The sequence below is a fragment of the Leucopleurus acutus genome (assembly GCF_964270905.1).
Source record: "Leucopleurus acutus genome assembly, chromosome: 9".
NCBI classification, from domain to species: Eukaryota; Metazoa; Chordata; class Mammalia; order Artiodactyla; family Delphinidae; genus Leucopleurus; species Leucopleurus acutus.
The window spans coordinates 97,830,728-97,840,105 of NC_139144.1; the positions used below are offsets into that span (position 1 = coordinate 97,830,728).

At 39.0% G+C, this 9,378-nt stretch overlaps 1 pseudogene across 1 annotated transcript; it reads left to right on the forward strand.

Annotated features, from left to right (window-relative positions):
• Positions 1-285: 285 nt before the first annotated feature.
• On the forward strand, positions 286-1,210 carry LOC309966507 (olfactory receptor 2A12-like; annotated as a pseudogene). The gene has a single exon. The product of its transcript is annotated as an olfactory receptor 2A12-like (transcript).
• Positions 1,211-9,378: the final 8,168 nt, after the last annotated feature.

Consider the following 9,378-nt stretch of genomic DNA (forward strand, 5'->3'; position numbering starts at 1 on the left):
CCCCGTGTCCACATGTGCATTCTCTACTTCTGCATCTCTATTCCTGCCCTGCAAATAGGTTCATCTTAAAATTGGTCAATAACTAAATTTTTAAATATCAGTAAAAGCCAAATTATCAGATCAACATCACAGGGCTTTGGGCTGGATTGGATCCATGAATTACTGATTTGTGGCTTCTGGCATAAATTCTCACTCTGTATGAGCATATCAATTTTTTCTTTTTCTACTCCTCAGCTCTAAAATTTCTGTCCTAAGTGAAGCATTTTATTTATCTGTCAAAAGAACATGGGAAGCAATCAGACGTGGATCTCAGAAGTCATCCTGCTGGGATTCCAGGTTGACCCAGAACTTGAAGTTTTCCTCTTTGGGTTCTTCTTCTTGTTCTACAGCCTCACGCTGATGGGAAATGGAGTCATCCTAGGGCTCATCTGCCCAGACTCCAGACTGCGCACCCCCATGTGCTTCTTCCTCTCAAACCTGGCCATCGTTGACATATCCTATGCCTCAAGCACTGTCCCTATGATGATGGCAAATTTATAATGCAGAAGGAAACCATCTCCTTTGCTCCATGCATACTTCAGACTTTTCTGTATTTGGCATTTGTTGTCAAAGTGTATGTTTGGTGGTGATGTCCTATGATTGGTGTGTGGCCATCTGCCACCCCCTGTTAGGCTGTCATCATGAGCTGGAGAGTGTGCATGGTCCTGGCTGCCACTTGCTGGATATTCAGTTTCCTCTTGGCTCTGGTCCATGTCTTTCACTTTGAAGCTACCCTTTTGTGGACCACAAAAAAGTAAACCACTTTTTCTGTCAAATCATATCAGTATTCAAATTGGCCTGTGCTGACACCAGGCTCAACCAAATCGTCCTCTTTGTGGGCTCCATGTTTGTCTTAGTTGGGCCCCTCTGCTTGGTGGTGGTCTCCTCCACACGCATCCTGGTTGCCATCCTGAGGATCCAGTCAGGTGAGGGCCGCAGAAAGGCCTTCTGCACCTGCTCCTCCCACCTCTGCCTGGTCCAGCTCTTCTGTGGCAGTGCCATTGTCATGCACACGGCCCCCAAATCCATTCATTCTCAAGAGCAAAGGAAGATTCTATCATTGTTTTACAGCCTTTTCAACCCTGTGCTGCTGAATCCCCTAATCTATAGTTTGAGGAATGCAGAGGTGAAGGGTGCCCTATGGAGATTTCTGGAGAAGAAATCAATGTGAGGGATGGTTTGGAGTACCTGTGTGAGCCTATCCTCATGCCTCTGGGTCCTTGAATGTCTTTTTGAGTCCTTTATCTTTAGACTTCTTATAAAATGAGAAACTAAATACCTAACTGTTTAAGCTATTGATAACAATGCTGAGTTAAACACTGTGAAATGGAAAACACAGTATAATCCTGTTCATGAACACAGATGCAAATATCTTAAAGAAAATATTTTTTCAACATCTTTATTTGGAGTATAATTGCTTTATTATGTTGTGTTAGTTTCTGCTGTATAACAAAGTGGATCAGCTATATGTATACATATATCCCCATATCCCCTCCCTCTTGTGTCTCCGTCCCACCCTCCCTATCGCACCCCTCTAGGTGGTCACAAAGCACCAAGCTGATCTCCCCATGCAATGCAGCTGCTTCCCACTAGCTATCTATTTTACATTTGGTAGTGTATATACCAAATGCTACTCTCTCACTTTGTCCCAGCTTACACTTCCCCCTCCCCATGTCCTCAAGTCCATTCTCTACGTCTGCATCTTTGTTACTGTCCTGCTGTCCTGCCCCTAGGTTCATCAGAACCTTTTTTTTTTTTTTTTTGGTTCCATATATATGTGTTAGCATACAGTATTTGTTTTTCACTTTCTGATTTACTTCACTCTGTATGACAGGCTCTAACTCCATCCACCTCACTACAAAACACTCAATTTCATTTCTTTTTATGGCTGAGCAATATGCCATTGTATATATGTGCCACATCTTCTTTATCCATTCATCTGTCGATGGACACTTAGGTTTCTTCCATGTCCTGGCTATTGTAAATAGTGCTGCAGTGAACATTGTGGTACATGACTCTGAGTTACAGTTTTCTCAGGGTATATGCCCAGTAGTGGGATTGCTGGGTCATATGGTAGTTCTATGTTTAGTATTTTTTTTTTTTTTTTTTTGCGCTACGCGGGCCTCTCACTGCTGCAGCCTCTCCCGTTGCGGAGCACAGGCTCCGGACACGCAGGCCCAGCGGCCATGGCTCATGGGCCCAGCCGCTCCGCGACACGTGGGATCCTCCTGGACCGGGGCACGCACCTGCATCCCCTGCATCGGCAGGCGGACTCTCAACCACTGCGCCACCAGGGAAGCCCTCTATGTTTAGTTTTTTAAGGAACCTCCATACTGATCTCTATAGTGGCTGTATCAATTTACATTCCTACCAACAGTGCAGGAGTGTTCCCTTTTCTCCACACCCTCTCCAACATTTATTGTTTGTAGATTTTTTGATGATGGCCATTCTGACTCATGTGAGGTGATACCTCATTGTAGTTTTGATTTGCATTTCTCTAATGATTAGTGATGTTGAGCATCCTTTCATGTGTTTGTTGGCAATCAGTATATCTTCTTTGGAGAAATGTCTATTTAGGTCTTCTGCCCATATTTGGATTGGGTTGTTTGTTTTTTTGATATTGAGCTGCATGAGCTGCTTGTAAATTTTGGAGATTAATCCTTTGTCAGTTGCTTCAATGCAAATATTTTCTCCTATTCTGAGGATTGTTGTCTTTTCATCTTGTTTATGTTTTCCTTTGCTGTGCAAACCTTTGAAGTTTCATTAGGTTCCATTTGTTTGTTTTTATTTCCATTTCTCTAAGAGATGGGTCAAAAAGGATCTTGCTGTGGTATATGTCGTAGAGTGTTCCGCTTATGTTTTCCTCTTAGAGTTTTATAGTGTCTAGCCTTACATTTAGGTCTTTAATCCATTTTGAGTTTATTTTTGTATACAGTGTTAGGGAGTGTTCTGATTTCATTCTTTTACATGTAGCTGTACAGTTTTCCCAGCACCACTTATTGAAGAGGCTGCCTTTTCTCCAACTGTATATTCTTGCCTCCTTTATCAAAGATAAGGTGACCATATATGCGTGGGTTTACCTTTGGGCTTTCTATGTTGTTCCATTGATAAGTATTTCTGTTTTGTGCCAGTACCATACTGTCTTGATTTGTATTTTGTCTGATATGAGAATTGCTACTCCAGCTTTCTTTTGATTTCCATTTGCATGGAATATCTTTTTCCATCCCCTCACTTTCAGTCTGTATGTATGTGTCCCTAGGTCTGAAATAGGTCTCTTGTAGACAGCATATATATGGGTCTTGTTTTTGTATCCATTCAGTGAGCCTGTGTCTTTTGGTTGGAGCATTTAATCAATTTACATTTAAGGTAATTATCAATATGTATCTTTCTATTACCATTTCCTTAATTGTTTTGGGTTTGTTTTTGTAGGTCTTTTCCTTCTCTTGTGTTTCCTGCCTAGAGAAGTTCCTTTAGCATTTGTTGCAAAACTTGTTTGGTGGTGCTGAATTCTCTTAACTTTTGCTTGTCTGTAAAGGTTTTAATTTTTCTGTTGATTCTGAATGAGATCCTTGCTGGGTAGAGTAATCTTGGTTGTAGGTTTTTCCCTTTCATCACTTTAACTATGTCCTGCCACCCCTCCTGGCTTGCAGAGTTTCTGCTGAGAGATCAGCTGTTGACCTTATGGGGATCCCCTTGTGTGTTATTTGTTGTTTTTCCCTTGCTGCTTTTAATATTTTTTCTTTGTATTTAATTTTTGATAGTTTGATTAATATGTGTCTTGGCATGTTTCTCCTTGGATTTATCTTGTATGGGACTCTCTGTGCTTCCTGGACTTGATTAACTATTTCCTTTCCCATATTAGGGAAGTTTTCAACTATAATCTCTTCAAATATTTCTCAGTCCCTTTCTTTTTCTCTTCTTCTTCTGGGACCCCTATAATTCAAATATTGGTGCAGTTAATGTTGTCCCAGATGTCTCTGAGACTGTCCTCAATTCTTTTCATTCTTTTTTCTTTATTCTGCTCTGCAGTAGTTATTTCCCCTCTTTTATCTTCCAGGTCACTTATCCTTTCTTCTGTCTCAGTTATTCTGCTATTGATTCCTTCTAGAGAATTTTTAATTTCATTTTTTGTGTTGCTCATCATTGTTTGTTTGCTCTTTAGTTCTCTAGGTCCTTGTTAAATGTTTCTTGTATTTTCTCCATTCTTTTTCCAAGATTTTGGATCCTCTTTACTATCATTACTCTGAATTCTTTTTCAGGTAGACTGCCTATTTCCTCTTCATTTGTTTGGTCTGGTGGGTTTTTACCTTGCTCCTTCATCTGCTGCATATGTGTCTGTCTTCTCATTTTGTTTAACTTAACTGTGTTTGGGGTCTCCTTTCTGCAGGCTGCAGGTTCGTAGTTCCTGTTGTTTTTGGTGTCTGCCCGCAGTGGGTGAGGTTGGTTCAGTGGATTTTGTAGGTTTCCTGATGGAGGGGACTAGTGCCTGTGTTCTGGTTGGTGGGACTGGATGTTGTCTTTCTGGTGGGCAGGGATACGTCCAGTGGTGTGGTTTGGGGTGTCTGTGAACTTAGTATGATTTTAGGCAGCCTCTCTGCTAATGGGTCTGGTTGTGTTCCCTTCTTGCTAGTTGTTTGGCATGGAGTGTCCAGCGCTGGAGTCTGCTGGCTGTTGGGTAGAGTTGAGTCTTAGCATTTAGACCGAGATCTCAGGGGGAGCTCTTGCTGATTGATATTACGTGGCACCAGAGCCTCTGAGGTGGGAGTACTTGCCTCTCTCACCTCAGAGGCTCAGGCTTGACACCAGGCTGGAGCACCAAGACCCTGTCAGCCGCACAGCTGTGCTCATTTGTTGCTGGGTGCTGCTTAATTACCAGAGAGTTTCTGTTGCGGATTTTTAGCCCTCTTGGTGTCCAGACCTGTCTGAAGGAAGGTCCTGGTGTGACATCCCACTGTGTGCGGCAGATGGCAGGCAGGATATGGCGGCAGTATTCACTTCCTTTTAAAGAAAATATTAGTAAAACAAGTCCATAAAAAATAAAATTAAATTATGATAGTTTTTATTCTGAAAATGCAATAGTTGTTTAACCTTCCAACAATGAAAAACAATTTGTCATATTAACAAATTAAAATATACAATGAAGAAATTGTTTGACAAAATTCAACATCAATTCATAAGACTCTTTGCAACCTAAAGAAGATTTACCTGCCAAATATAAATAAAACAATAACAATAATAAATTAATTTGTTAATATAATTTGTAATTAAGATGAAATGTTATAAAATGCTATCATAAACAACAGGACTTAAGTTTGAAATGCTTATAAATAAATCTAACAAAGGATGTTCAAAACTATAAAGAGAGAATTAGAAAAATTTATTGAGGCACTATGGTAACTATGTATACAGACATATGATGTGAGATAAGCCAGGCTCTTGGATTGAGAGACATAATATTACAAACATTTAATCTCTTCAAACTGATGAATATATTCAATATAATTCTAATCACTGTCCTACAATATCTCAGGAGAATGTGTGGGTGTCTGTAGAACTTGACAAGCTGATTCTATCAATACAATGTAAAGGGCAAAGTCTAGACCAGGCACCATTAAAAAGGATGAAGTACAAAGTGAGAGGATTTTATAATAAAAATGTATTATAAAGTATGAATAAGTAAAACAGTGTGGTCTTCATCCAGGGATTGACCAATAAACAAACTGAACAAAATACAAAGCACAGAAGCTGACTCAAGACTTTATAAACTCTTGCTATACGAGACACATGGCATGGAAGATCTTTGGGGAAAGGAAGGGCTTTGCAGAAAAAGGTTCTGGTACAATTAAGTAACCATGTAGATGCTCAAGCCTAGCACTTTCAAGGCCTAAGTGTCAAAGGCAAACTATAAAGCTTTTAGAAGTTATGAAGGGGAAGGATTTTTCAATTAATATACAAAATTATTAGCCACCAGAAAAAACATTGATAAATTTGACTAGATTGGAATTAAGAATGTCTATTAATCAACAAAGAGCATAAAAAGACTGAAAAGACAGACAGAGAATTCTCTTCTACCAGATCTTCTAATTTGTCAGGTCTCAAATGTCACCTTCTCAAAGACCAGCATATTTCAGAGTCCCACTTGTCTGGACTAGGTGAATTTCTGTCATATCTCTCAAGCGTATCTTTTTCCTGGCATCTTTAAGGATCTGAAGTTATCCTGCTTTATTTCTGTTCAAATGTTTATTTTCAGTTTACAATTTCTAACATACAAAATCACTGTAAGTATCCACTTTGTCTTCCTCATAGCTGTGTCTGTAGTATCTAGAGCAGAACTAGGCACAGAGAAGGCCCTCAATAAATCTCTGTTGACAAACTGAACAATAGGCATCCCCACATCTTCTTCTTGAAACCAAGGAGCACATAAGTTAGAGGAGAGACAGATACATTTTTCTTTTCTTTTTTTAATTCCCATTTTTTAACATGAGGAGACCAAGGAATAGAGAGGTTGAATAACTTACCCAGGGTCATTGAGATAACATATGAAACAGTTGGATCTAAAACAGGTAATCTAGATCCAGAGCCTGGATTCTTTTTTTTTTTTTTTTTGTGGTACGCGGGCCTCTCACTGTTGCGGCCTCTCTCGTTGCGGAGCACAGGCTCCGGACGCGCAGGCTCAGCGGCCATGGCTCACGGGCGCAGCCGCTCCGCGGCAAGTGGGATCCTCCCGGACCGGGGCACGAACCCGTGTCCCCTGCATCGGCAGGCGGACTCTCAACCACTGCGCCACCAGGGAAGCCCCAGAGCCTGTATTCTTAATGCTATGCTAATTCTATATGCAAGTATAGTTTACACTAAGGATCCAATGATTCTACACAAAACACAGACAGTTCTCTCTTCTGTCCGAAGGAGAAACAGTTAGCAAAATTACCAAAGGAGAATAAAGGTAAGGCAAGAGTAGAAAGAAAATAAGGTCTTTAATTCCCAGAATAACCTTTAAGAATGGAAGTAGTATGAAGATTTATTTGGGGAGAGCAGTATGGTTGATGAGCCATTTTTAGATGTTTTGGTGGGAGAATTTTTCTGACATAACAATATTTAAAACTGACAAAGAAGCAAAGAAAAATTCTTTTCGTATGTATTTCCATTTTTATCAGGGAAGAAAATCTTTTCCAGAATAATTCCTCTCAGCAGATTCTTACTTGCATTCCATTGGTGAAATTGGGCCACATGGCTGTCTCTAAACCAGTCACTGAAGAAGCAGATGAAATTGAGAGCTTGACTTAGATCAGTTCCCTGTGGCTCAGAGTGAGGCCCCTTTCTTTGATAACTCTACCACCTAATACCTGAAGAAGATCAGTTCCAGGTCAGTAAAGAAGGGGCTAATTGCCATAGGGCAGACAACTGGCAGTATCTGCTAAAAACTTTTAGTTCTGAAGCAAAACTTCTTAAATCTTGAGAAGTGGAAAATTGAAATGTGCTAATTTTCTCATTCTTCAATTTTAGAGGTTCAGTTAATACTCTTTCAAAATCAGGCATTATGTTTAAAAACCTAATGGCTACAATCTAAATACAATGAAAAATTATATTTATATCAAGGAGAGTACATTAAGAATTTATGCAGTTAAAAAAGGATTCTGCAGTAGATTATTTTTGTTTCATAGTAGGTACTTTTCTTTCTGCTACATTAAAAATACATATATATGTGTATATATATATGTAAATGCATATATATTAAAATAGCATGAAGGGTATGAACCAATTTTTATAAAAATATTTCTCATTATCGGTTTATCCTTTTTTGTTTATATTTCTCTAAAAGCAAAGTGATGATGTAGGATTCCAGTAACCAAATGTGTGGGTGATATGGTTGTAATTTCCTGAATTACTTAATTTATTTTCATATTGGGAAAATATTCCATTTACACACAAAAAAAGTCAAAATACTTTCCTAAAATATCCTATAATTACATTGTGTTAAGTTATTCATCTATCTGTCCTATTAGCCTGGAATCTGTATGTATTCATGAAGAAATCTCCAGGATACTGAGCTGTTAATCATAATGGGTAGCTTAGGTGATCTGGTATGGGATACTTTCAGATTTTTCCTTAGTATTTTTCAGAATTGCTTTACTTTGTATTATGGAACATATGTCCTTTTTACAACAAAAACACTCCATTTTTTTTTTTTCCCTAAAAGTGGGTGGAGAGAGAGGATGGTAAAGAACGGTGGAGAGTTTAAAGAAAGAAGGTGACATGAATGCAGCTCTCCTGTTTACTCCTAGGATGTGAATCAGGGGAATGCAGATTTTGACTCTCTGGATCAGTGGTATCCCTTAGTGCGTGTAACCTAAATGGTGCCTGACCCATTACTGGTGTATGGTAAACATTTGATAAGGGAGTCAGCACCAAATCTACAACTCCTGAGCGAAGTGCAGTGCAATGTGTGGTCCTGTTAATCAGCCCAATCAAGGAGAGGCAATCACTGGAGATCCACTGCTGTAAGAAAGAGAAGCAACACCCCACTTGAAAACCATTCATCCACAGCACATCAGCAGTGGCAGAAACTTTGAATAGAAAACTCTTTATTAGTCAATATTTTCTGTTGCCTGATTTTCTAAGCAGGAAGTATGGATCGATTAAAGGCTCACAGCTGCCAGTAATAAAGGTGATGTTAACCAATTCCCTACTTTTTCCCTCTGCTTGGATTCTTTGTGCCAATGGCTAGGAGTTTCTACACCTTACAAACGTCCTGGGCCACCTCTGATAATATACGCATCCCTGAGGAGATTCTGTTTTCCTTCTGTCTGGACTTGTTGCTTTCTACCAACTTCATCTGCCTTTATACTGTATTGTACTCCTTAGTATATTTAATCTCGTATCTTTCTCCGTCTTGGTTTACTCCTTTGTTTTGGTGGAGCAATCCTACAATAGCTTCTTCTGGTTAAAAACGTGTGCTATGGCAGAAGTTATGGTAAAAAGAGTCATCAGCACTTTTAATTTCTCATCATTGCTTACAACATTTATCTTTTTCAAATACCCCATTGAAATTCTATATGCTAAAAGGAGTTAACAAAATAAGAAAGAACTCAATCCTGTGTGGGAAGAATTTCTGTCTCAGAGATGGTGAAATATTAAAATGATATTTAGGTGCAGCTGTAGGTATGTATTTAAATGTAGTCTGGAAACTCTTTTATCTCTAAATTGACTTTCATTTAATACATGTCCATCATTAATGATGGAGCCAATTATGCTTTGTAATATTTACTCTTAGTAAAATATAAAATATGGATAAATATAAATACTAAATAGACACAAGAAATCTAAGACTTTCCAGAATAA